The sequence below is a fragment of the Ambystoma mexicanum genome, chromosome 8 (genome assembly GCF_040938575.1).
Source record: "Ambystoma mexicanum isolate Mex_15411 chromosome 8, UKY_AmexF1_1, whole genome shotgun sequence".
Classification (NCBI taxonomy): Eukaryota; Metazoa; Chordata; class Amphibia; order Caudata; family Ambystomatidae; genus Ambystoma; species Ambystoma mexicanum.
The window spans coordinates 73,753,364-73,779,056 of record NC_090929.1 but is presented as its reverse complement, the minus strand read 5'-3'; the positions used below and the strand labels follow the sequence as shown (position 1 = coordinate 73,779,056).

Sequence of the window (25,693 nt, the reverse complement as noted above, 5' to 3'; positions counted from 1 at the left end):
TTTGTCACCTGGGACAACCAGGGCGCCGATGGGAAAGGGGCGCTACCAAGATCCTGCCAGATTTCTCAACTGGGAGAGCCTTGGATCCGAAGGGAAAGGGGCGCTACCAAGATCCTGCCAGATTTCTCACCTGGCAGAGCCTGAGCTCCGATGGGAAAGGGGCGCTACCAAGATCCTGCCAGATTTCTCACCTGGGAGAACCTGGGCTCCAATGGGAAAGAGGCGCTTCCAAGATCCTGCCAGATTTCTCACTGGGCTCCGATGGGAAGGGGGCGCTACCAAGATACTGCCAGATTTCTCACCTGGGATCTGATGGAAAAGTGGCGCTACCAAGATCCTGCCAGATTTCTCACCTGGGAGAGCATGGGCTCCGATGGGAAAGGGTCATTACCAAGATCCTGACAGATTTCTTACCTGGGAGAGCCTCGGCTCCGATGAGAAAAGGGCGCTACCAAGATCCTGCCAGATTTGTCACCTGTGAGATCCTGGGCGCCGATGGGAAAGGGGCGCTACCAAGATTCTGCCAGATTTCTCAACTGGGAGAGCCTTGGATCCGAAGGGAAAGGGGCGCTACCAAGATCCTGCCAGATTTCTCATCTGGGAGAACCTGGGCTCCGATGGGAAAAGGAGCGCTACCAAGATCCAAGGGGCACTACCAAGATCCTGCCAGATTTCTCACCTGGGAGATTCTGGGCTCTGATGGGGAAGGGGCTCTACCAAGATCCTGCCAGATTTCTCACTGGGCTCCGATGGGAAGGGGGCGCTACCAAGATCCTGCCAGATTTCTCACCTGGGATCTGATGGGAAAGTGGCGCTACCAAGATCCTGCCAGATTTCTCATCTGGGAGAACCTGGGCTCCGATGGGAAAGGGAGCGCTACCAAGATCCAACGGGCACTACCAAGATCCTGCCAGATTTCTCACCTGGGAGATTCTGGCCTCTGATGGGGAAGGAGCTCTACCAAGATCTTGCCAGATTTCTCACCTGGGAGAACCTGGGATTTGATGGTAAAGGGGCACTACCAAGATCCTGCCAGATTTCTCATCTGGGGGAACCTGGGCTCCGATGGGAAAGGGGGCGCTTCCAAGATCCAAGGGGCGCTACCAAGATCCTGCCAGACTTCTCACCTGGGAGATTCTGGGCTCCGATGGGAAAGGGGCGCTACCAAGATCCTGCCATATTTCTCACCTGGGAGAGCCTGGGCTCCAATGGGAAAGGGGCGCTACCAAGATCCTGCAGATTTCTCACCTGGATGATTCTGGGCTCCGATGGGGAAGGGGTGCTACCAAGATCCTGCCAGATTTCTCAACTGAGTGCCTGGGCCCCCTTGGGAAAGGGGGCGCTACCAAGATCCTGCCAGATTTCTCACCGGGGAGAGCCTGGGCTCAAATGGGAAAGGGGTGCTACCAAGATCCTGCCTTATTTCTCACCTGGGAGAACCTGGGCTCCAATGGGAAAGGGCCGCTACCAAGATCCTGCCAGATTTCTCAGCTGGGAGAACCTGGGCTCCGATGAGAAAGGGGCGTTACCAAGATCCTGCTAGATTTCTCACTGGGAGAGACTGGGCTCTGATGGGAAAGGGGCGCTACCAAGATCCTGCCAGATTTCTCACCTGGGAGAGCATGGGCTCCGATGGGAAAGGGGCGCTACCAAGATCCTGCCAGATTTCTCACTCAGAAGAACCTGGGCTCCGATGGGAAAGGGGCGCTACCAAGATCCTGCCAGATTTCTCACGTGGGAGAACCTGGGCTCCGATGGGAAAGGGGATGCCACCAAGATCCTGCCAGATTTCGCACTTGGGAGATTCTGGGCTCCGATGGGGAAGGGGCTCTACCAAGATCCTGCCAGATTTCTCAGCTGGGAGAACCTGGGCTCCGATGTGAAAGGGGGCGCTACCAAGATCCTGCCAGATTACTCAGCTGGGAGAACCTGGGCACTGATGGGAAAGGGGGCGCTACCAAGATCCTGCCAGATTTCTCAGTGGGAGAGCCTGGGCTCCAAGGGGAAAGCGGTGCTACCAAGATCCTGCCAGATTTCTCACCTGGCAGAGCCTGGGCTCTGATGGGAAAGGGGCGCTACCAAGATCCTGCCAGATTTCTCAGTGGGAGAGCCTGGGCTCCGATGGGAAAGGGGTGCTACCAAGATCCTGCCAGATTTCTCACTGGGAGAGCCTGGGCTCCGATGGGAAAGGGGCGCTACCAATATCCTGCCAGATTTCTCACTTGGAAGCGCCTGGGCTCCGATGGGAAAGGGGCGCTATCAAGATCCTGCCAGATTTCTCACCTGGGAGAACCTGGGCTCTGATGGGAAAGGGGAGCAGCCAAGATCCTGCCAGATTTCTCACCTGGGAGAGCCTGGGCTCCGATGGGAAAGGGGAGCAGCCAAGATCCTGCCAGTTTTCTCACCCGGGGGAACCTGGGCTCCGATGGGAAAGGGGCACTACCAAGATCCTGCCAGATTTCTCACTGGGAGAGCCTGGGCTCCGATGGGAAAGGGGCGCTACCAAGATCCCGCCAGATTTCTCACCCGGGAGAACCTGGGCTCCGATGGGAAAGGTGCGCTACCAAGATCCTGCCAGATTTCTCACCTGGGAGAGCCTGGGCTCCAATGGGAAAGGGGTGCTACCAAGATCCTGCCGAATTTCTCAGCTGGGAGAACCTGGACTCCGATGGGAAGAGGGCACTACCAAGATCCTGCCAGATTTCTCACTCAGAAGAACCTGGGCTCTGATGCGCAAGGGGCGCTACAAAGATCCTGCCAGATTTCTCACCTGGGAGAGCATGGGCTCCGATGGGAAAGGGGCGCTACCAAGATCCTGCCAGATTTCTCACCTGGGAGAGCATGGGCTCTGATGGGAAAGGGGTGCTACCAAGATCCTGCCAGATTTCTCACTCAGAAGAACCTGGGCTCCGATGGGAAAGGGGCGCTACCAGGATCCTGCCAGATTTTTCACCTGGGAGAGCCTGGGCTCTGATAGGAAAGGGGGCGCTACGAAGATCCTGCTAGATTTCTCACCTGGGAGAATCTGGGCTCCGATGGGAAAGGGGCACTTCCTAGATCCTGCCAGATTTCTCACCTGGGAGAGCCTGGGCTCCGATGAGAATGGGGCGCTACCAAGATCCTGCTAAATTTCTCACCTGGCAGAGCCTGGGCACCGATGAGAAAGGGGTGCTACCAAGATCCTGCCAGATTTCTCACCTGGGAGAGCCTGGGCTCCGACGAGCAAGGGGCGCTACCAAGATCCTGCCAGATTTCTCACCTGGCGGAGCCCAGGCTCCGACGGGAAAGGTGCTCTACCAAGATCCTGCCAGATTTCTCACCTGGCAGAGCCCGGGCTCCGATGGGAAAGGGGCGCTACCAAGATCCTGCCAGATTTCTCAACTGGGAGAGCCTTGGATCTGAAGGGAAAGGGGCGCTACCAAGATCCTGCCAGATTTCTCACCTGGCAGAGCCTGAGCTCCGATGGGAAAGGGGCGCTACCAAGATCCTGCCAGATTTCTCACCTGGGAGAACCTGGGCTCCAATGGGAAAGAGGCGCTTCCAAGATCCTGCCAGATTTCTCACTGGGCTCCGATGGGAAGGGGGCGCTACCAAGATACTGCCAGATTTCTCACCTGGGATCTGATGGAAAAGTGGCGCTACCAAGATCCTGCCAGATTTCTCACCTGGGAGATTCTGGGCTCCGATGGGGAAGGGGCTCTACCAAGATCCTGCCAGATTTCTCACCTGGGAGAACCTGGGATTTGATGGTAAAGGGGCACTACCAAGATCCTGCCAAATTTCTCACCTGGCAGTGCATGGGCACCGATGAGAAAGGGGTGCTACCAAGATCCTGCCAGATTTCTCACCTGGGAGAGCCTGGGCTCCGATGGGAAAGGGTCATTACCAAGATCCTGACAGATTTCTTACCTGGGAGAGCCTCGGCTCCGATGAGAAAAGGGCGCTACCAAGATCCTGCCAGATTTGTCACCTGTGAGATCCTGGGCGCCGATGGGAAAGGGGCGCTACCAAGATCCTGCCAGATTTCTCAACTGGGAGAGCCTTCTATCCGAAGGGAAAGGGGTGCTACCAAGATCCTGCCAGATTTCTCATCTGGGAGAACCTGGGCTCCGATGGGAAAAGGAGCGCTACCAAGATCGAAGGGGCACTACCAAGATCCTGCCAGATTTCTCACCTGGGAGATTCTGGGCTCTGATGGGGAAGGGGCTCTACCAAGATCCTGCAAGATTTCTCACTGGGCTCCGATGGGAAGGGGGCGCTACCAAGATCCTGCCAGATTTCTCACCTGGGATCTTATGGGAAAGTGGCGCTACCAAGATCCTGCCAGATTTCTCATCTGGGAGAACCTGGGCTCCGATGGGAAAGGGAGCGCTACCAAGATCCAAGGGGCACTACCAAGATCCTGCCAGATTTCTCACCTGGGAGATTCTGGCCTCTGATGGGGAAGGGGCTCTACCAAGATCCTGCCAGATTTCTCACCTGGGAGAACCTGGGCTTTGATGGTAAAGGGGCACTACCAAGATCCTGCCAGATTTCTCACCTGGGAGAGCCTGGGCTCCGATGGGAAAGGGGGCGCTACCAAGATCCAAGGGGCGCTACCAAGATCCTGCCAGATTTCTCACCTGGGAGATTCTGGGCTCCGATGGGGAAGGGGCTCTACCAAGATCTTGCCAGATTTCTCACCTGGGAGAACCTGGGATTTGATGGTAAAGGGGCACTACCAAGATCCTGCCAGATTTCTCATCTGGGGGAACCTGGGCTCCGATGGGAAAGGGGGCGCTACCAAGATCCAAGGGGCGCTACCACGATCCTGCCAGATTTCTCATCTGAGACTGCCTGGGCCCCCTTGGGAAAGGGGGCGCTACCAGGATCATGCCAGATTTCACAGCGGGGAGAACCTGGGCTCCAATGGGAAAGAGGCACTTCCAAGATCCTGCCAGATTTCTCACTGGGCTCCCATGTGAAGGGGGCGCTACCAAGATCCTGCCAGATTTATCACCTGGGATCTGATGGGAAAGTGGCGCTACCAAGATCCTGCCAGATTTCTCATCTGGGAGAACCTGGGCTCCGATGGGAAAGGGAGCGCTACCAAGATCCAAACTTCACTACCAAGATCCTGCCAGATTTCTCACCTGGGAGATTCTGGGCTCCGATGGGGAAGGGGCTCTACCAAGATCCTGCCAGATTTCTCACCTGGGAGAACCTGGGCTTTGATGGTAAAGGGGCACTACCAAGATCCTGCCAGATTTCTCACCTGGGGGAGCCTGGGCTCAGATGGGAAAAGGGGCGCTACCAAGATCCAAGGGGCGCTACCAAGATCCTGCCAGATTTCTCACCTGGGAGAGCCTGGGCTCCGATGGGAACGGGGCGCTACCAAGATCCTGCCAGATTTCTCATCTGAGAGTGCCTTGGCCCCCTTGGGAAAGGGGGCGCTACCAGGATCCTGACAGATTTCTCAGCGGGGAGAACCTGGGCTCCGATGGGAAAGGGGACGCTACAAAGATCCTGCTAGATTTCTCTCCTGGGAGATTCTGGGCTCCGATGGGAAAGGGGCGCTACCAAGACCCTGCCAGATTTCTTACCTGGGAGATTCTGGGCTCCGATGGGAAAGGGGCTCTACCAAGGTCCTGCCAGATTTCTCCCCTGGGAGAACCTGGGCCCCCTTGGGAAAGGGGGCGCAACCAAGATCCTGCCAGATTTCTCACCGGGGAGGGCCTGGGCTCAGATGGGAAAGGGGTGCTACCAAGATCCTGCCTTATTTCTCACCTGGGAGAACCTGGGCTCCGATGAGAAAAGGGCGCTACCAAGATTCTGCCAGATTTCTCACCTGGAAGAACCTGGGCTCCAATGGGAAAGGGGCGCTACCAAGATCCTGCCAGATTTCTCAGCTGGGAGATTCTGGGCTCAGATGGGAAATGGGGTGCTACCAAGATCCTGCCATATTTCTCACCTGGGAGAACCTGGGCTCAGATGGGAAAAGGGCGCTACCAAGATCCTGCCAGATTTCTCACCTGGAAGAACCTGGGCTCCGATGGGAAAGGGGTGCTTCCAAGATCCTGCCAGATTTCTCAGCTAGGAGATTCTGGGCTCCGATGGGATAGGGGTGCTACCAAGATCCTGCAGGATTTCTCACCGGGGAGAACCTGGGCTCGATGGAAAAGGGGCGCTACCAAGATCCTGCCAGATTTCTCAGGTGGGAGAACCTGGGCTCCGATGGGAAAGGGGGTTCTACCAAGATCCTGCCAGATTTCCCACCTGGGAGATTCTAGGCTCCGATGGGAAAGGGGCACTACCAAGATCCTGTCAGATTTCTCACCTGGGAGAACTTGGGCTCCGATGGGAAAGCGGTGCAACCAAGATCCTGCTAGATTTCTCACATGGGAGAACCTGGGCTCCGATGGGAAAGGGGCGCTACCAAGATCCTGCCAGATTTCTCAGCTCAGAGAGCCTGGGCTCTGATGGGAAAGGGGCGCTACCAAGATCCTGCCAGATATCTCACGTGGGAGAGCCTGGGCTCCGATGGGAAAGGGGCGCTACCAAGATCCTGCCAGATTTCTCACTCAGAAGGACCTGGGCTCCGATGGGAAAGGGGGCGCTACGAAGATCCTGCTAGATTTCTCACCTGGGAGAATCTGGGCTCCGATGGGAAAGGGGCACTACCAAGATCCTGCCAAATTTCTCACCTGGCAGAGCCTGGGCAACGATGAGAAAGGGGTACTACCAAGATCCTGCCAGATTTCTCACCTGGCGGAGCCCAGGCTCCGACGGGAAAGGGGCTCTACCAAGATCCTGCTAGATTTCTCACCTGGCAGAGCCCGGGCCCCCATGGGAAAGGGGCACTACCAAGATCCTGCCAGATTTGTTACCTGTGAGATCCTGGGCGCCGATGGGAAAGGGGCGCTACCAAGATCCTGTCATTTTCTTACCTGGGAGAACCAGGGCGCCGATGGGAAAGGGGCGCTACCAAGATCCTGCCAGATTTCTCAACTGGGAGAGCCTTGGATCCGAAGGGAAAGGGGCGCTACCAAGATACTGCCAGATTTCTCACCTGGCAGAGCCTGGGCTCCGATGGGAAAGGGGCGCTACCAGGATCCTGCCAGATTTCTCACCTGGGAGAACCTGGGCTCCAATGGGAAAGAGGCGCTTCCAAGATCCTGCCAGATTTCTCACCGGGCTCTGATGGGAAGGGGGCGCTACCAAGATCCTGACAGATTTCTCACCTGGGATCTGATGGGAAAGTGGCGCTAGCAAGATCCTGCCAAATTTCTCATCTGGATGAACCTGGGCTCCGATGGGAAAGGGAGCGCTACCAAAATCCAAGGTGCACTACCAAGATCCTGCCAGATTTCTCACCTGGGAGATTCTGGGCTCCGATGGGGAAGGGGCACTACCAAGATCCTGCCAAATTTCTCAACTGGCAGAGCCTGGGCACCGATGAGAAAGGGGTGCTACCAAGATCCTGCCAGATTTCTCACCTGTTAGAACCTGGGCTCCGATGGGAAAGGGTCACTACCAAGATCCTGCCAGATTTCTCACCTGTGAGAACCTGGGCTTTGATGGTAAAGGGGCACTACCAAGATCCTGCCAGATTTCTCACCTGGGAGAGCCTGGGCTCCGATGGGAAAGGGGGCGCTACCAAGATCCAAGGGGCGCTACCAAGATCCTGCCAGATTTCTCACCTGGGAGATTCTGGGCTCCGATGGGGAAGGGGCTCTACCAAGATCCTGCCAGATTTCTCACCTGGGAGAACCTGTGATTTGATGGTAAAGGGGCACTACCAAGATCCTGCCAGATTTCTCATCTAGGAGAACCTGGGCTCCGATGGGAAAGGGGGCGCTACCAAGATCCAAGGGGCGCTACCAAGATCCTGCCAGATTTCTCACCTGGGAGATTCTGGGCTCCGATGGGGAAGGGTCTCTACCAAGATCCTGCCAGATTTCTCACCTGGAAGAGCCTGGGCTCCGATGGGAACGGGGCGCTACCAAGATCCTGCCAGATTTCTCACCTGGGAGATTCTGGGCTCCGATGGGGAAGGGGCGCTACCAAGATCCTGCCAGATTTCTCACCCGAGAGTGCCTGGGCCCCCTTGGGAAAGGGGGCGCTACCAAGATCCTGCCAGATTTCTCAGCGTGGAGAACCTGGGCTCCAATGGGAAAGAAGCGCTTCCAAGATCCTGCCAGATTTCTCACTGGGCTCCGATGGGAAGGGGGCGCTACCAAGATCCTGCCAGATTTCTCACCTAGGATCTGATGGGAAAGTGGTGCTACCAAGATCCTGCCAGATTTCTCACCTGGGATCTGATGGGAAAGTGGCGCTACCAAGATCCTGCCAGATTTCTCATTTGGGAGAACCTGGGCTCCGATGGGAAAGGGAGCGCTACCAAGATCCAAGGGGCTCTACCAAGATCCTGCCAGATTTCTCACCTGGGAGAACCTGGGCTTTGATGGTAAAGGGGCACTACCAAGATCCTGCAGGATTTCTCACCCGGGAGAGCCTGGGCTCTGATGGGAAAGGGGCGCTACCAAGATCCTGCCAGATTGCTCACTGGGGTGAGCCTGGGCTCCGATGGGAAAGGGGTGCTACCAAGATCCTGCCAGATTTCTCACCTGGGTGAGCCTGGGCTCCGATGGGAATGGGGCGCTACCAAGATCCTGCCAGATTTCTCACTCAGAAGAACCTGGGCTCCGATGGGAAAGGGGTGCTACAAAGATCCTGCCAGATTGCTCACTGGGGTGAGCCTGGGCTCCGATGGGAAAGGGGTGCTACCAAGATCCTGCCAGATTTCTCACCTTGGAGAGCCTGGGCTCTGATGGGAAAGGGCCGCTACCAAGATCCTGCCAGATTTCTCACCTGGGAGAGCCTGGGCTCTAATGGGAATGGGGCCCTACCAAGATCCTGCCAGATTTTTCACCTGCCAGTGCCTGGGCTCTGATGAGAAAGGGGCGCTACCAAGATCCTGCCAGATTTCTCACTCAGAAGAACCTGGGCTCCGATGAGAAAGGGGCTCTACCAAGATCCTGCCAGATTTTTCACCTGGCAGTGCCTGGGCTCTGATGAGAAAGGGGCGCTACCAAGATCCTGCCAGATTTCTCACCTGGGAGAGCCTGGGCTCCGATGGGAAAGGGTCGCTACCAAGATCCTGCCACATTTCTCACCTGGGAGAGCCTGGGCTCCGATGAGAAAGGGACGCTACCAAAATCCTGCCAGATTTCTCACCTGGCAGAGCCGGGCTCCGATGAGAAGGGGCGCTACCAAGATCCTGCCAGATTTCTCACCTGGCAGAGCCTGGGTTCCGATGGGAAAGGGGCGCTACCAAGATCCTGCCAGATTTCTCACTTGCCAGAGCCTGGGCTCCGATGGGAAATGGGCGCTAACAAGATCCTGCCAGATTTCTCAACTGAGAGTGCCTGGGTCCCCTTGGGAAAGGGGGCGCTTCCAAGATCCTGCCAGATTTCTCACCGGGGAGAGCCTGGGCTCAGATGGGAAAGGGGTGCTACCAAGATCCTGCCAGATTTCTCACCTGGGAGAGCCTGGGCTCTGATGGGAAAGGGGCGCTACCAAGATCCTGCCAGATCTCTCACCTGGTAGACTCTGGGCTCCGATGGGAAAGGGGCGCTACCAAGATCCTGCCAGATTTCTCAACTGAGAGTGCCTGGGTCCCCTTGGGAAAGGGGGCGCTTCCAAGATCCTGCCAGATTTCTCACCGGGGAGAGCCTGGGCTCAGATGGGAAAGGGGTGCTACCAAGATCCTGCCTTATTTCTCCCCTGGGAGAACCTGGGCTCCGATGGGAAAAGGGCGCTACCAAAATCCTGCAGATTTCTCACCTGGAAGATTCTAGGCTCCGATGGGAAAGGGGCGCTACCAAGATCCTGCCACATTTCTCAACTGGGAGATTCTGGGCTCCGATGGGGAAAGGGCGCTACCAAGATCCTGCCAGATTTCTCACCCGAGAGTGCTAGGGCCCCCTTGGGAAACAGGTCGCTACCAAGAAGCTGCCAGATTTCTCACCTGGGAGAACCTTGGCTCTGATGGGAAAAGGGTGCTACCAAGATTCTGCCAGATTTCTCACCTGGAAGAACCTGGGCTCCAATGGGAAAGGGGCGCTACCAAGATCCTGACAGATTTCTCACCTGGGAGAGCCTGGGCTCCGATGGGAAAGGGGCGCTACCAAGATCCTGCCAGATTTCTCACCTTGGAGATTCTGGGCTCAGATGGGAAATGGGTGCTACCAAGATCCTGCAGGATTTCTCACCGGGGAGAAAGTGGTCTCCGATGGAAAAGGGGCGCTACCAAGAACCTGCCAGATTTCTCAGCTGGGAGAACCTGGGCTCCGATGGGAAAGGGGGTGCTACCAAGATCCTGCCAGATTTCTCAGCTCAGAGAGCCTGGGCGCCGATGGGAAAGGGGCGCTACCAAGATCCTGCCAGATTTCTCAACTGGGAGAGCCTTGGATCCGAAGGGAAAGGGGCGCTACCAAGATCCTGCCAGATTTCTCACCTGGCAGAGCCTGAGCTCCGATGGGAAAGGGGCGCTACCAAGATCCTGCCAGATTTCTCACCTGGGAGAACCTGGGCTCCAATGGGAAAGAGGCGCTTCCAAGATCCTGCCAGATTTCTCACTGGGCTCCGATGGGAAGGGGGCGCTACCAAGATACTGCCAGATTTCTCACCTGGGATCTGATGGAAAAGTGGCGCTACCAAGATCCTGCCAGATTTCTCACCTGGGAGAGCATGGGCTCCGATGGGAAAGGGTCATTACCAAGATCCTGACAGATTTCTTACCTGGGAGAGCCTCGGCTCCGATGAGAAAAGGGCGCTACCAAGATCCTGCCAGATTTGTCACCTGTGAGATCCTGGGCGCCGATGGGAAAGGGGCGCTACCAAGATTCTGCCAGATTTCTCAACTGGGAGAGCCTTGGATCCGAAGGGAAAGGGGCGCTACCAAGATCCTGCCAGATTTCTCATCTGGGAGAACCTGGGCTCCGATGGGAAAAGGAGCGCTACCAAGATCCAAGGGGCACTACCAAGATCCTGCCAGATTTCTCACCTGGGAGATTCTGGGCTCTGATGGGGAAGGGGCTCTACCAAGATCCTGCCAGATTTCTCACTGGGCTCCGATGGGAAGGGGGCGCTACCAAGATCCTGCCAGATTTCTCACCTGGGATCTGATGGGAAAGTGGCGCTACCAAGAACCTGCCAGATTTCTCATCTGGGAGAACCTGGGCTCCGATGGGAAAGGGAGCGCTACCAAGATCCAACGGGCACTACCAAGATCCTGCCAGATTTCTCACCTGGGAGATTCTGGCCTCTGATGGGGAAGGAGCTCTACCAAGATCTTGCCAGATTTCTCACCTGGGAGAACCTGGGATTTGATGGTAAAGGGGCACTACCAAGATCCTGCCAGATTTCTCATCTGGGGGAACCTGGGCTCCGATGGGAAAGGGGGCGCTTCCAAGATCCAAGGGGCGCTACCAAGATCCTGCCAGACTTCTCACCTGGGAGATTCTGGGCTCCGATGGGAAAGGGGCGCTACCAAGATCCTGCCATATTTCTCACCTGGGAGAGCCTGGGCTCCAATGGGAAAGGGGCGCTACCAAGATCCTGCAGATTTCTCACCTGGATGATTCTGGGCTCCGATGGGGAAGGGGTGCTACCAAGATCCTGCCAGATTTCTCAACTGAGTGCCTGGGCCCCCTTGGGAAAGGGGGCGCTACCAAGATCCTGCCAGATTTCTCACCGGGGAGAGCCTGGGCTCAAATGGGAAAGGGGTGCTACCAAGATCCTGCCTTATTTCTCACCTGGGAGAACCTGGGCTCCAATGGGAAAGGGCCGCTACCAAGATCCTGCCAGATTTCTCAGCTGGGAGAACCTGGGCTCCGATGAGAAAGGGGCGTTACCAAGATCCTGCTAGATTTCTCACTGGGAGAGACTGGGCTCTGATGGGAAAGGGGCGCTACCAAGATCCTGCCAGATTTCTCACCTGGGAGAGCATGGGCTCCGATGGGAAAGGGGCGCTACCAAGATCCTGCCAGATTTCTCACTCAGAAGAACCTGGGCTCCGATGGGAAAGGGGCGCTACCAAGATCCTGCCAGATTTCTCACGTGGGAGAACCTGGGCTCCGATGGGAAAGGGGATGCCACCAAGATCCTGCCAGATTTCGCACTTGGGAGATTCTGGGCTCCGATGGGGAAGGGGCTCTACCAAGATCCTGCCAGATTTCTCAGCTGGGAGAACCTGGGCTCCGATGTGAAAGGGGGCGCTACCAAGATCCTGCCAGATTACTCAGCTGGGAGAACCTGGGCACTGATGGGAAAGGGGGCGCTACCAAGATCCTGCCAGATTTCTCAGTGGGAGAGCCTGGGCTCCAAGGGGAAAGCGGTGCTACCAAGATCCTGCCAGATTTCTCACCTGGCAGAGCCTGGGCTCTGATGGGAAAGGGGCGCTACCAAGATCCTGCCAGATTTCTCAGTGGGAGAGCCTGGGCTCCGATGGGAAAGGGGTGCTACCAAGATCCTGCCAGATTTCTCACTGGGAGAGCCTGGGCTCCGATGGGAAAGGGGCGCTACCAATATCCTGCCAGATTTCTCACTTGGAAGCGCCTGGGCTCCGATGGGAAAGGGGCGCTATCAAGATCCTGCCAGATTTCTCACCTGGGAGAACCTGGGCTCTGATGGGAAAGGGGAGCAGCCAAGATCCTGCCAGATTTCTCACCTGGGAGAGCCTGGGCTCCGATGGGAAAGGGGAGCAGCCAAGATCCTGCCAGTTTTCTCACCCGGGGGAACCTGGGCTCCGATGGGAAAGGGGCACTACCAAGATCCTGCCAGATTTCTCACTGGGAGAGCCTGGGCTCCGATGGGAAAGGGGCGCTACCAAGATCCCGCCAGATTTCTCACCCGGGAGAACCTGGGCTCCGATGGGAAAGGTGCGCTACCAAGATCCTGCCAGATTTCTCACCTGGGAGAGCCTGGGCTCCAATGGGAAAGGGGTGCTACCAAGATCCTGCCGAATTTCTCAGCTGGGAGAACCTGGACTCCGATGGGAAGAGGGCACTACCAAGATCCTGCCAGATTTCTCACTCAGAAGAACCTGGGCTCTGATGCGCAAGGGGCGCTACAAAGATCCTGCCAGATTTCTCACCTGGGAGAGCATGGGCTCCGATGGGAAAGGGGCGCTACCAAGATCCTGCCAGATTTCTCACCTGGGAGAGCATGGGCTCTGATGGGAAAGGGGTGCTACCAAGATCCTGCCAGATTTCTCACTCAGAAGAACCTGGGCTCCGATGGGAAAGGGGCGCTACCAGGATCCTGCCAGATTTTTCACCTGGGAGAGCCTGGGCTCTGATAGGAAAGGGGGCGCTACGAAGATCCTGCTAGATTTCTCACCTGGGAGAATCTGGGCTCCGATGGGAAAGGGGCACTTCCTAGATCCTGCCAGATTTCTCACCTGGGAGAGCCTGGGCTCCGATGAGAATGGGGCGCTACCAAGATCCTGCTAAATTTCTCACCTGGCAGAGCCTGGGCACCGATGAGAAAGGGGTGCTACCAAGATCCTGCCAGATTTCTCACCTGGGAGAGCCTGGGATCCGACGAGCAAGGGGCGCTACCAAGATCCTGCCAGATTTCTCACCTGGCGGAGCCCAGGCTCCGACGGGAAAGGTGCTCTACCAAGATCCTGCCAGATTTCTCACCTGGCAGAGCCCGGGCTCCGATGGGAAAGGGGCGCTACCAAGATCCTGCCAGATTTCTCAACTGGGAGAGCCTTGGATCTGAAGGGAAAGGGGCGCTACCAAGATCCTGCCAGATTTCTCACCTGGCAGAGCCTGAGCTCCGATGGGAAAGGGGCGCTACCAAGATCCTGCCAGATTTCTCACCTGGGAGAACCTGGGCTCTAATGGGAAAGAGGCGCTTCCAAGATCCTGCCAGATTTCTCACTGGGCTCCGATGGGAAGGGGGCGCTACCAAGATACTGCCAGATTTCTCACCTGGGATCTGATGGAAAAGTGGCGCTACCAAGATCCTGCCAGATTTCTCACCTGGGAGATTCTGGGCTCCGATGGGGAAGGGGCTCTACCAAGATCCTGCCAGATTTCTCACCTGGGAGAACCTGGGATTTGATGGTAAAGGGGCACTACCAAGATCCTGCCAAATTTCTCACCTGGCAGTGCATGGGCACCGATGAGAAAGGGGTGCTACCAAGATCCTGCCAGATTTCTCACCTGGGAGAGCCTGGGCTCCGATGGGAAAGGGTCATTACCAAGATCCTGACAGATTTCTTACCTGGGAGAGCCTCGGCTCCGATGAGAAAAGGGCGCTACCAAGATCCTGCCAGATTTGTCACCTGTGAGATCCTGGGCGCCGATGGGAAAGGGGCGCTACCAAGATCCTGCCAGATTTCTCAACTGGGAGAGCCTTCTATCCGAAGGGAAAGGGGTGCTACCAAGATCCTGCCAGATTTCTCATCTGGGAGAACCTGGGCTCCGATGGGAAAAGGAGCGCTACCAAGATCGAAGGGGCACTACCAAGATCCTGCCAGATTTCTCACCTGGGAGATTCTGGGCTCTGATGGGGAAGGGGCTCTACCAAGATCCTGCAAGATTTCTCACTGGGCTCCGATGGGAAGGGGGCGCTACCAAGATCCTGCCAGATTTCTCACCTGGGATCTTATGGGAAAGTGGCGCTACCAAGATCCTGCCAGATTTCTCATCTGGGAGAACCTGGGCTCCGATGGGAAAGGGAGCGCTACCAAGATCCAAGGGGCACTACCAAGATCCTGCCAGATTTCTCACCTGGGAGATTCTGGCCTCTGATGGGGAAGGGGCTCTACCAAGATCCTGCCAGATTTCTCACCTGGGAGAACCTGGGCTTTGATGGTAAAGGGGCACTACCAAGATCCTGCCAGATTTCTCACCTGGGAGAGCCTGGGCTCCGATGGGAAAGGGGGCGCTACCAAGATCCAAGGGGCGCTACCAAGATCCTGCCAGATTTCTCACCTGGGAGATTCTGGGCTCCGATGGGGAAGGGGCTCTACCAAGATCTTGCCAGATTTCTCACCTGGGAGAACCTGGGATTTGATGGTAAAGGGGCACTACCAAGATCCTGCCAGATTTCTCATCTGGGGGAACCTGGGCTCCGATGGGAAAGGGGGCGCTACCAAGATCCAAGGGGCGCTACCACGATCCTGCCAGATTTCTCATCTGAGACTGCCTGGGCCCCCTTGGGAAAGGGGGCGCTACCAGGATCATGCCAGATTTCACAGCGGGGAGAACCTGGGCTCCAATGGGAAAGAGGCACTTCCAAGATCCTGCCAGATTTCTCACTGGGCTCCCATGTGAAGGGGGCGCTACCAAGATCCTGCCAGATTTATCACCTGGGATCTGATGGGAAAGTGGCGCTACCAAGATCCTGCCAGATTTCTCATCTGGGAGAACCTGGGCTCCGATGGGAAAGGGAGCGCTACCAAGATCCAAACTTCACTACCAAGATCCTGCCAGATTTCTCACCTGGGAGATTCTGGGCTCCGATGGGGAAGGGGCTCTACCAAGATCCTGCCAGATTTCTCACCTGGGAGAACCTGGGCTTTGATGGTAAAGGGGCACTACCAAGATCCTGCCAGATTTCTCACCTGGGGGAGCCTGGGCTCAGATGGGAAAAGGGGCGCTACCAAGATCCAAGGGGCGCTACCAAGATCCTGCCAGATTTCTCACCTGGGAGAGCCTGGGCTCCGATGGGAACGGGGCGCTACCAAGATCCTGCCAGATTTCTCATCTGAGAGTGCCTTGGCCCCCTTGGGAAAGGGGGCGCTACCAGGATCCTGACAGATTTCTCAGCGGGGAGAACCTGGGCTCCGATGGGAAAGGGGACGCTACAAAGATCCTGCTAGATTTCTCTCCTGGGAGATTCTGGGCTCCGATGGGAAAGGGGCGCTACCAAGACCCTGCCAGATTTCTTACCTGGGAGATTCTGGGCTCCGATGGGAAAGGGGCTCTACCAAGGTCCTGCCAGATTTCTCCCCTGGGAGAACCTGGGCCCCCTTGGGAAAGGGGGCGCAACCAAGATCCTGCCAGATTTCTCACCGGGGAGGGCCTGGGCTCAGATGGGAAAGGGGTGCTACCAAGATCCTGCCTTATTTCTCACCTGGGAGAACCTGGGCTCCGATGAGAAAAGGGCGCTACCAAGATTCTGCCAGATTTCTCACCTGGAAGAACCTGGGCTCCAATGGGAAAGGGGCGCTACCAAGATCCTGCCAGATTTCTCAGCTGGGAGATTCTGGGCTCAGATGGGAAATGGGGTGCTACCAAGATCCTGCCATATTTCTCACCTGGGAGAACCTGGGCTCAGATGGGAAAAGGGCGCTACCAAGATCCTGCCAGATTTCTCACCTGGAAGAACCTGGGCTCCGATGGGAAAGGGGTGCTTCCAAGATCCTGCCAGATTTCTCAGCTAGGAGATTCTGGGCTCCGATGGGATAGGGGTGCTACCAAGATCCTGCAGGATTTCTCACCGGGGAGAACCTGGGCTCGATGGAAAAGGGGCGCTACCAAGATCCTGCCAGATTTCTCAGGTGGGAGAACCTGGGCTCCGATGGGAAAGGGGGTTCTACCAAGATCCTGCCAGATTTCCCACCTGGGAGATTCTAGGCTCCGATGGGAAAGGGGCACTACCAAGATCCTGTCAGATTTCTCACCTGGGAGAACTTGGGCTCCGATGGGAAAGCGGTGCAACCAAGATCCTGCTAGATTTCTCACATGGGAGAACCTGGGCTCCGATGGGAAAGGGGCGCTACCAAGATCCTGCCAGATTTCTCAGCTCAGAGAGCCTGGGCTCTGATGGGAAAGGGGCGCTACCAAGATCCTGCCAGATATCTCACGTGGGAGAGCCTGGGCTCCGATGGGAAAGGGGCGCTACCAAGATCCTGCCAGATTTCTCACTCAGAAGGACCTGGGCTCCGATGGGAAAGGGGCGCTACCAGGATCCTGCCAGATTTTTCACCTGGGAGAGCCTGGGCTCTGATAGGAAAGGGGGCGCTACGAAGATCCTGCTAGATTTCTCACCTGGGAGAATCTGGGCTCCGATGGGAAAGGGGCACTACCAAGATCCTGCCAAATTTCTCACCTGGCAGAGCCTGGGCAACGATGAGAAAGGGGTACTACCAAGATCCTGCCAGATTTCTCACCTGGCGGAGCCCAGGCTCCGACGGGAAAGGGGCTCTACCAAGATCCTGCTAGATTTCTCACCTGGCAGAGCCCGGGCCCCCATGGGAAAGGGGCACTACCAAGATCCTGCCAGATTTGTTACCTGTGAGATCCTGGGCGCCGATGGGAAAGGGGCGCTACCAAGATCCTGTCATTTTCTTACCTGGGAGAACCAGGGCGCCGATGGGAAAGGGGCGCTACCAAGATCCTGCCAGATTTCTCAACTGGGAGAGCCTTGGATCCGAAGGGAAAGGGGCGCTACCAAGATACTGCCAGATTTCTCACCTGGCAGAGCCTGGGCTCCGATGGGAAAGGGGCGCTACCAAGATCCTGCCAGATTTCTCACCTGGGAGAACCTGGGCTCCAATGGGAAAGAGGCGCTTCCAAGATCCTGCCAGATTTCTCACCGGGCTCTGATGGGAAGGGGGCGCTACCAAGATCCTGACAGATTTCTCACCTGGGATCTGATGGGAAAGTGGCGCTAGCAAGATCCTGCCAAATTTCTCATCTGGATGAACCTGGGCTCCGATGGGAAAGGGAGCGCTACCAAAATCCAAGGTGCACTACCAAGATCCTGCCAGATTTCTCACCTGGGAGATTCTGGGCTCCGATGGGGAAGGGGCACTACCAAGATCCTGCCAAATTTCTCAACTGGCAGAGCCTGGGCACCGATGAGAAAGGGGTGCTACCAAGATCCTGCCAGATTTCTCACCTGTTAGAACCTGGGCTCCGATGGGAAAGGGTCACTACCAAGATCCTGCCAGATTTCTCACCTGTGAGAACCTGGGCTTTGATGGTAAAGGGGCACTACCAAGATCCTGCCAGATTTCTCACCTGGGAGAGCCTGGGCTCCGATGGGAAAGGGGGCGCTACCAAGATCCAAGGGGCGCTACCAAGATCCTGCCAGATTTCTCACCTGGGAGATTCTGGGCTCCGATGGGGAAGGGGCTCTACCAAGATCCTGCCAGATTTCTCACCTGGGAGAACCTGTGATTTGATGGTAAAGGGGCACTACCAAGATCCTGCCAGATTTCTCATCTAGGAGAACCTGGGCTCCGATGGGAAAGGGGGCGCTACCAAGATCCAAGGGGCGCTACCAAGATCCTGCCAGATTTCTCACCTGGGAGATTCTGGGCTCCGATGGGGAAGGGTCTCTACCAAGATCCTGCCAGATTTCTCACCTGGAAGAGCCTGGGCTCCGATGGGAACGGGGCGCTACCAAGATCCTGCCAGATTTCTCACCTGGGAGATTCTGGGCTCCGATGGGGAAGGGGCGCTACCAAGATCCTGCCAGATTTCTCACCTGAGAGTGCCTGGGCCCCCTTGGGAAAGGGGGCGCTACCAAGATCCTGCCAGATTTCTCAGCGTGGAGAACCTGGGCTCCAATGGGAAAGAAGCGCTTCCAAGATCCTGCCAGATTTCTCACTGGGCTCCGATGGGAAGGGGGCGCTACCAAGATCCTGCCAGATTTCTCACCTAGGATCTGATGGGAAAGTGGTGCTACCAAGATCCTGCCAGATTTCTCACCTGGGATCTGATGGGAAAGTGGCGCTACCAAGATCCTGCCAGATTTCTCATTTGGGAGAACCTGGGCTCCGATGGGAAAGGGAGCGCTACCAAGATCCAAGGGGCTCTACCAAGATCCTGCCAGATTTCTCACCTGGGAGAACCTGGGCTTTGATGGTAAAGGGGCACTACCAAGATCCTGCAGGATTTCTCACCCGGGAGAGCCTGGGCTCTGATGGGAAAGGGGCGCTACCAAGATCCTGCCAGATTGCTCACTGGGGTGAGCCTGGGCTCCGATGGGAAAGGGGTGCTACCAAGATCCTGCCAGATTTCTCACCTGGGTGAGCCTGGGCTCCGATGGGAATGGGGCGCTACCAAGATCCTGCCAGATTTCTCACTCAGAAGAACCTGGGCTCCGATGGGAAAGGGGTGCTACAAAGATCCTGCCAGATTGCTCACTGGGGTGAGCCTGGGCTCCGATGGGAAAGGGGTGCTACCAAGATCCTGCCAGATTTCTCACCTTGGAGAGCCTGGGCTCTGATGGGAAAGGGCCGCTACCAAGATCCTGCCAGATTTCTCACCTGGGAGAGCCTGGGCTCTAATGGGAATGGGGCCCTACCAAGATCCTGCCAGATTTTTCACCTGCCAGTGCCTGGGCTCTGATGAGAAAGGGGCGCTACCAAGATCCTGCCAGATTTCTCACTCAGAAGAACCTGGGCTCCGATGAGAAAGGGGCTCTACCAAGATCCTGCCAGATTTTTCACCTGGCAGTGCCTGGGCTCTGATGAGAAAGGGGCGCTACCAAGATCCTGCCAGATTTCTCACCTGGGAGAGCCTGGGCTCCGATGGGAAAGGGTCGCTACCAAGATCCTGCCACATTTCTCACCTGGGAGAGCCTGGGCTCCGATGAGAAAGGGACGCTACCAAAATCCTGCCAGATTTCTCACCTGGCAGAGCCGGGCTCCGATGAGAAGGGGCGCTACCAAGATCCTGCCAGATTTCTCACCTGGCAGAGCCTGGGTTCCGATGGGAAAGGGGCGCTACCAAGATCCTGCCAGATTTCTCACTTGCCAGAGCCTGGGCTCCGATGGGAAATGGGCGCTAACAAGATCCTGCCAGATTTCTCAACTGAGAGTGCCTGGGTCCCCTTGGGAAAGGGGGCGCTTCCAAGATCCTGCCAGATTTCTCACCGGGGAGAGCCTGGGCTCAGATGGGAAAGGGGTGCTACCAAGATCCTGCCAGATTTCTCACCTGGGAGAGCCTGGGCTCTGATGGGAAAGGGGCGCTACCAAGATCCTGCCAGATCTCTCACCTGGTAGACTCTGGGCTCCGATGGGAAAGGGGCGCTACCAAGATCCTGCCAGATTTCTCAACTGAGAGTGCCTGGGTCCCCTTGGGAAAGGGGGCGCTTCCAAGATCCTGCCAGATTTCTCACCGGGGAGAGCCTGGGCTCAGATGGGAAAGGGGTGCTACCAAGATCCTGCCTTATTTCTCCCCTGGGAGAACCTGGGCTCCGATGGGAAAAGGGCGCTACCAAAATCCTGCAGATTTCTCACCTGGAAGATTCTAGGCTCCGATGGGAAAGGGGCGCTACCAAGATCCTGCCACATTTCTCAACTGGGAGATTCTGGGCTCCGATGGGGAAAGGGCGCTACCAAGATCCTGCCAGATTTCTCACCCGAGAGTGCTAGGGCCCCCTTGGGAAACAGGTCGCTACCAAGAAGCTGCCAGATTTCTCACCTGGGAGAACCTTGGCTCTGATGGGAAAAGGGTGCTACCAAGATTCTGCCAGATTTCTCACCTGGAAGAACCTGGGCTCCAATGGGAAAGGGGCGCTACCAAGATCCTGACAGATTTCTCACCTGGGAGAGCCTGGGCTCCGATGGGAAAGGGGCGCTACCAAGATCCTGCCAGATTTCTCACCTTGGAGATTCTGGGCTCAGATGGGAAATGGGTGCTACCAAGATCCTGCAGGATTTCTCACCGGGGAGAAAGTGGTCTCCGATGGAAAAGGGGCGCTACCAAGAACCTGCCAGATTTCTCAGCTGGGAGAACCTGGGCTCCGATGGGAAAGGGGGTGCTACCAAGATCCTGCCAGATTTCTCAGCTCAGAGAGCCTGGGCTCCGATGGTAAAGGGGCGCTACCAAGATCCTGCCAGATTTCTCACCTGGGAGATTCTAGGCTCCGATGGGAAAGGGACACTACCAAGATCCTGTCAGATTTCTCACCTGGGAGAACTTGGGCTCCGATGGGAAAGCGGTGCAACCAAGATCCTGCCAGATTTCTCACATGGGAGAACTTGGGCTCCGATGCGAAAGGGGCGCTACCAAGATCCTGCCAGATTTCTCAGCTCAGAGAGCCTGGGCTCGGAAGGGAAAGGGGCGCTACCAAGATCCTGTCAGATTTCTCACCTGGGAGAACTTGGGCTCCAATGGGAAAGGGGCACAACCAAGATCCTGCCAGATTTCTCACCTGGGAGAACATGGGCTCCGATGGGAAAGGGGCGCTACCAAGATCCTGCCAGATATCTCACGTGGAAAAGAATGGGCTCCGATGGGAAAGGGGCGCTACCAAGATCCTGCCAGATTTCTCACCCAGGAGAATGTGGGTTTCCGATGGGCAAGGGGCGCTACCGAGATCCTGCCAGATTTCTCACCCGGGAGAGCCTGGGCTCTGATGGGAAAGGGGCGCTACCAAGATCCTGCCAGATTGCTCACTGGGGTGAGCCTGGGCTCCGATGGGAAATGGGTGCTACCAAGATCCTGCCATATTTCTCACCTGGGTGAGCCTGGGCTCCGATGGGAATGGTGCGCTACCAAGATCCTGCCAGATTTCTCACTCAGAAGAACCTGGGCTCCGATGGGAAAGGGGTGCTACAAAGATCCTGCCAGATTGCTCACTGGGGTGAGCCTGGGCTCCGATGGGAAAGGGGTGCTACCAAGATCCTGCCAGATTTCTCACCTTGGAGAGCCTGGGCTCTGATGGGAAAGGGCCGCTACCAAGATCCTGCCAGATTTCTCACCTGGGAGAGCCTGGGCTCTAATGGGAATGGGGCCCTACCAAGATCCTGCCAGATTTTTCACCTGCCAGTGCCTGGGCTCTGATGAGAAAGGGGCGCTACCAAGATCCTGCCAGATTTCTCACTCAGAAGAACCTGGGCTCCGATGAGAAAGGGGCTCTACCAAGATCCTGCCAGATTTTTCACCTGGCAGTGCCTGGGCTCTGATGAGAAAGGGGCGCTACCAAGATCCTGCCAGATTTCTCACCTGGGAGAGCCTGGGCTCCGATGGGAAAGGGTCGCTACCAAGATCCTGCCACATTTCTCACCTGGGAGAGCCTGGGCTCCGATGAGAAAGGGACGCTACCAAAATCCTGCCAGATTTCTCACCTGGCAGAGCCGGGCTCCGATGAGAAGGGGCGCTACCAAGATCCTGCCAGATTTCTCACCTGGCAGAGCCTGGGTTCCGATGGGAAAGGGGCGCTACCAAGATCCTGCCAGATTTCTCACTTGCCAGAGCCTGGGCTCCGATGGGAAATGGGCGCTAACAAGATCCTGCCAGATTTCTCAACTGAGAGTGCCTGGGTCCCCTTGGGAAAGGGGGCGCTTCCAAGATCCTGCCAGATTTCTCACCGGGGAGAGCCTGGGCTCAGATGGGAAAGGGGTGCTACCAAGATCCTGCCAGATTTCTCACCTGGGAGAGCCTGGGCTCTGATGGGAAAGGGGCGCTACCAAGATCCTGCCAGATCTCTCACCTGGTAGACTCTGGGCTCCGATGGGAAAGGGGCGCTACCAAGATCCTGCCAGATTTCTCAACTGAGAGTGCCTGGGTCCCCTTGGGAAAGGGGGCGCTTCCAAGATCCTGCCAGATTTCTCACCGGGGAGAGCCTGGGCTCAGATGGGAAAGGGGTGCTACCAAGATCCTGCCTTATTTCTCCCCTGGGAGAACCTGGGCTCCGATGGGAAAAGGGCGCTACCAAAATCCTGCAGATTTCTCACCTGGAAGATTCTAGGCTCCGATGGGAAAGGGGCGCTACCAAGATCCTGCCACATTTCTCAACTGGGAGATTCTGGGCTCCGATGGGGAAAGGGCGCTACCAAGATCCTGCCAGATTTCTCACCCGAGAGTGCTAGGGCCCCCTTGGGAAACAGGTCGCTACCAAGAAGCTGCCAGATTTCTCACCTGGGAGAACCTTGGCTCTGATGGGAAAAGGGTGCTACCAAGATTCTGCCAGATTTCTCACCTGGAAGAACCTGGGCTCCAATGGGAAAGGGGCGCTACCAAGATCCTGACAGATTTCTCACCTGGGAGAGCCTGGGCTCCGATGGGAAAGGGGCGCTACCAAGATCCTGCCAGATTTCTCACCTTGGAGATTCTGGGCTCAGATGGGAAATGGGTGCTACCAAGATCCTGCAGGATTTCTCACCGGGGAGAAAGTGGTCTCCGATGGAAAAGGGGCGCTACCAAGAACCTGCCAGATTTCTCAGCTGGGAGAACCTGGGCTCCGATGGGAAAGGGGGTGCTACCAAGATCCTGCCAGATTTCTCAGCTCAGAGAGCCTGGGCTCCGATGGTAAAGGGGCGCTACCAAGATCCTGCCAGATTTCTCACCTGGGAGATTCTAGGCTCCGATGGGAAAGGGACACTACCAAGATCCTGTCAGATTTCTCACCTGGGAGAACTTGGGCTCCGATGGGAAAGCGGTGCAACCAAGATCCTGCCAGATTTCTCACATGGGAGAACTTGGGCTCCGATGCGAAAGGGGCGCTACCAAGATCCTGCCAGATTTCTCAGCTCAGAGAGCCTGGGCTCGGAAGGGAAAGGGGCGCTACCAAGATCCTGTCAGATTTCTCACCTGGGAGAACTTGGGCTCCAATGGGAAAGGGGCACAACCAAGATCCTGCCAGATTTCTCACCTGGGAGAACATGGGCTCCGATGGGAAAGGGGCGCTACCAAGATCCTGCCAGATATCTCACGTGGAAAAGAATGGGCTCCGATGGGAAAGGGGCGCTACCAAGATCCTGCCAGATTTCTCACCCAGGAGAATGTGGGTTTCCGATGGGCAAGGGGCGCTACCGAGATCCTGCCAGATTTCTCACCCGGGAGAGCCTGGGCTCTGATGGGAAAGGGGCGCTACCAAGATCCTGCCAGATTGCTCACTGGGGTGAGCCTGGGCTCCGATGGGAAATGGGTGCTACCAAGATCCTGCCATATTTCTCACCTGGGTGAGCCTGGGCTCCGATGGGAATGGTGCGCTACCAAGATCCTGCCAGATTTCTCACTCAGAAGAACCTGGGCTCCGATGGGAAAGGGTTGCTACCAAGATCCTGCCACATTTCTCACCTGGGAGAGCCTGGGCTCCGATGGGAAAGGGTTGCTACCAAGATCCTGCCACATTTCTCACCTGGGAGAGCCTGGGCTCCGATGAGAAAGGGGCGCTACCAAAATCCTGCCAGATTTGTCACCTGGCAGAGCCGGGCTCCGATGAGAAAGGGGCGCTACCAAGATCCTGCCAGATTTCTCACGTGGCAGACCCAGGGCTCAGATGGGAAAGGGGCGCTACCAAGATCCTGCCAGATTTCTCACCTGGGAGAACATGGGCTCCGATGGGAAAGGAGTGCTACCAAGATACTGCCAGATTTCTCACTCAGAGGAACCTGGGCTCCGATGGGAAAGGGGCGCTACCAAGATCCTGCCAGATTTCTCACCTGGGAGAGCCTGGGCTCCAATGGGAAAGGGGTGCTACCAAGATCCTGCCAGATTTCTCACCTGGGAGAACCTGGGCTCTGATGGGAAAGGGGCACTACCAAGATCCTGCCAGATTTCTCACCTGGTAGACCCTGGGTTCCGATGGGAAAGGGGCGCTACCAAGATCCTGCCAGATTTCTCACTCAGAAGAACCTGGGCTCCGATGGGAAAGGGGCGCTACCAAGATCCTGCCAGATTTCTCACCTGGGAGAGCCTGGGCTCCAATGAGAAAGGGGCTCTACCAAGATCCTGCCAGATTTTTCCCCTGGCAGTGCCTGGGTTCTGATGAGAAAGGGGCGCTACCAAGATCCTGCCAGATTTCTCACCTGGGAGAGCCTGGGCTCCGATGGGAAAGCGTTGCTACCAAGATCCTGCCACATTTCTCACATCGGAGAGCCTGGGCTCCGATGAGAAAGGGGCGCTACCAAAATCCTGCCCGATTTCTCACCTGGCAGAGCCGGGCTCCGATGAGAAAGGGGCGCTACCAAGATCCTGCCAGATTTCTCACCTGGCAGAGCCGGGGCTGCGATGGGAAAGGGGCTCTACCAAGATCCTGCCAGATTTCTCACCTGGCAGAGCCTGGGCTCTGATGGGAAAGGGGTGCTACCAAGATCCTGCCAGATTTCTCACTCAGAAGAATCTGGGCTCCGATGGGAAAGGGGCGCTACCAAGATCCTGCCAGATTTATCACCTGGGAGAGCCCAGGCTCCGACGAGCAAGGGGCGCTACCAAGATCCTGCCAGATTTCTCACCTGGCGGAGCCCAGGCTCCAACGGGAAAGGGGCTCTGCCAAGATCCTGCCAGATTTCTCACCTGGCAGAGCCCGGGCTCCCATGGGAAAGGGGCGCTACCAAGATCCTGCCAGATTTCTCACATGGGAGAGCCCGGGCTCTGATGGGTAAGGGGCGCTATCAAGATCCTGCCAGATTTGTCACCTGTGAGATCCTGGGCGCCGATGGGAAAGGGGCGCTACCAAGATCCTTTCAGATTTCTTACCTGGGAGAACCAGGGCGCCGATGGGAAAGGGGCGCTACCAAGATCCTGCCAGATTTCTCAACTGGGAGAGCCTTGGTTCCGAAGGGAAAGGGGCGCTACCAAGATCCTGCCAGATTACTCACCTGGCAGAGCCTGGGCTCCGATGGGAAAGGGGCGCTACCAAGATCCTGCCAGACTTCTCACCTGGGAGAACCTGGGCTCCAATGGGAAAGAGACGCTTCCAAGATCCTGCCAGATTTCTCACCGGGCTC

The 25,693-nt window shown here is 56.7% G+C and overlaps 1 protein-coding gene across 1 annotated transcript in view; it reads right to left on the bottom strand.

Annotated features, from left to right (window-relative positions):
• The window catches only part of CFAP77 (cilia and flagella associated protein 77), a 1,107,248-nt gene that overhangs the window by 913,764 nt on the left and 167,791 nt on the right, over window positions 1-25,693 (bottom strand). The window lies entirely within an intron of this gene.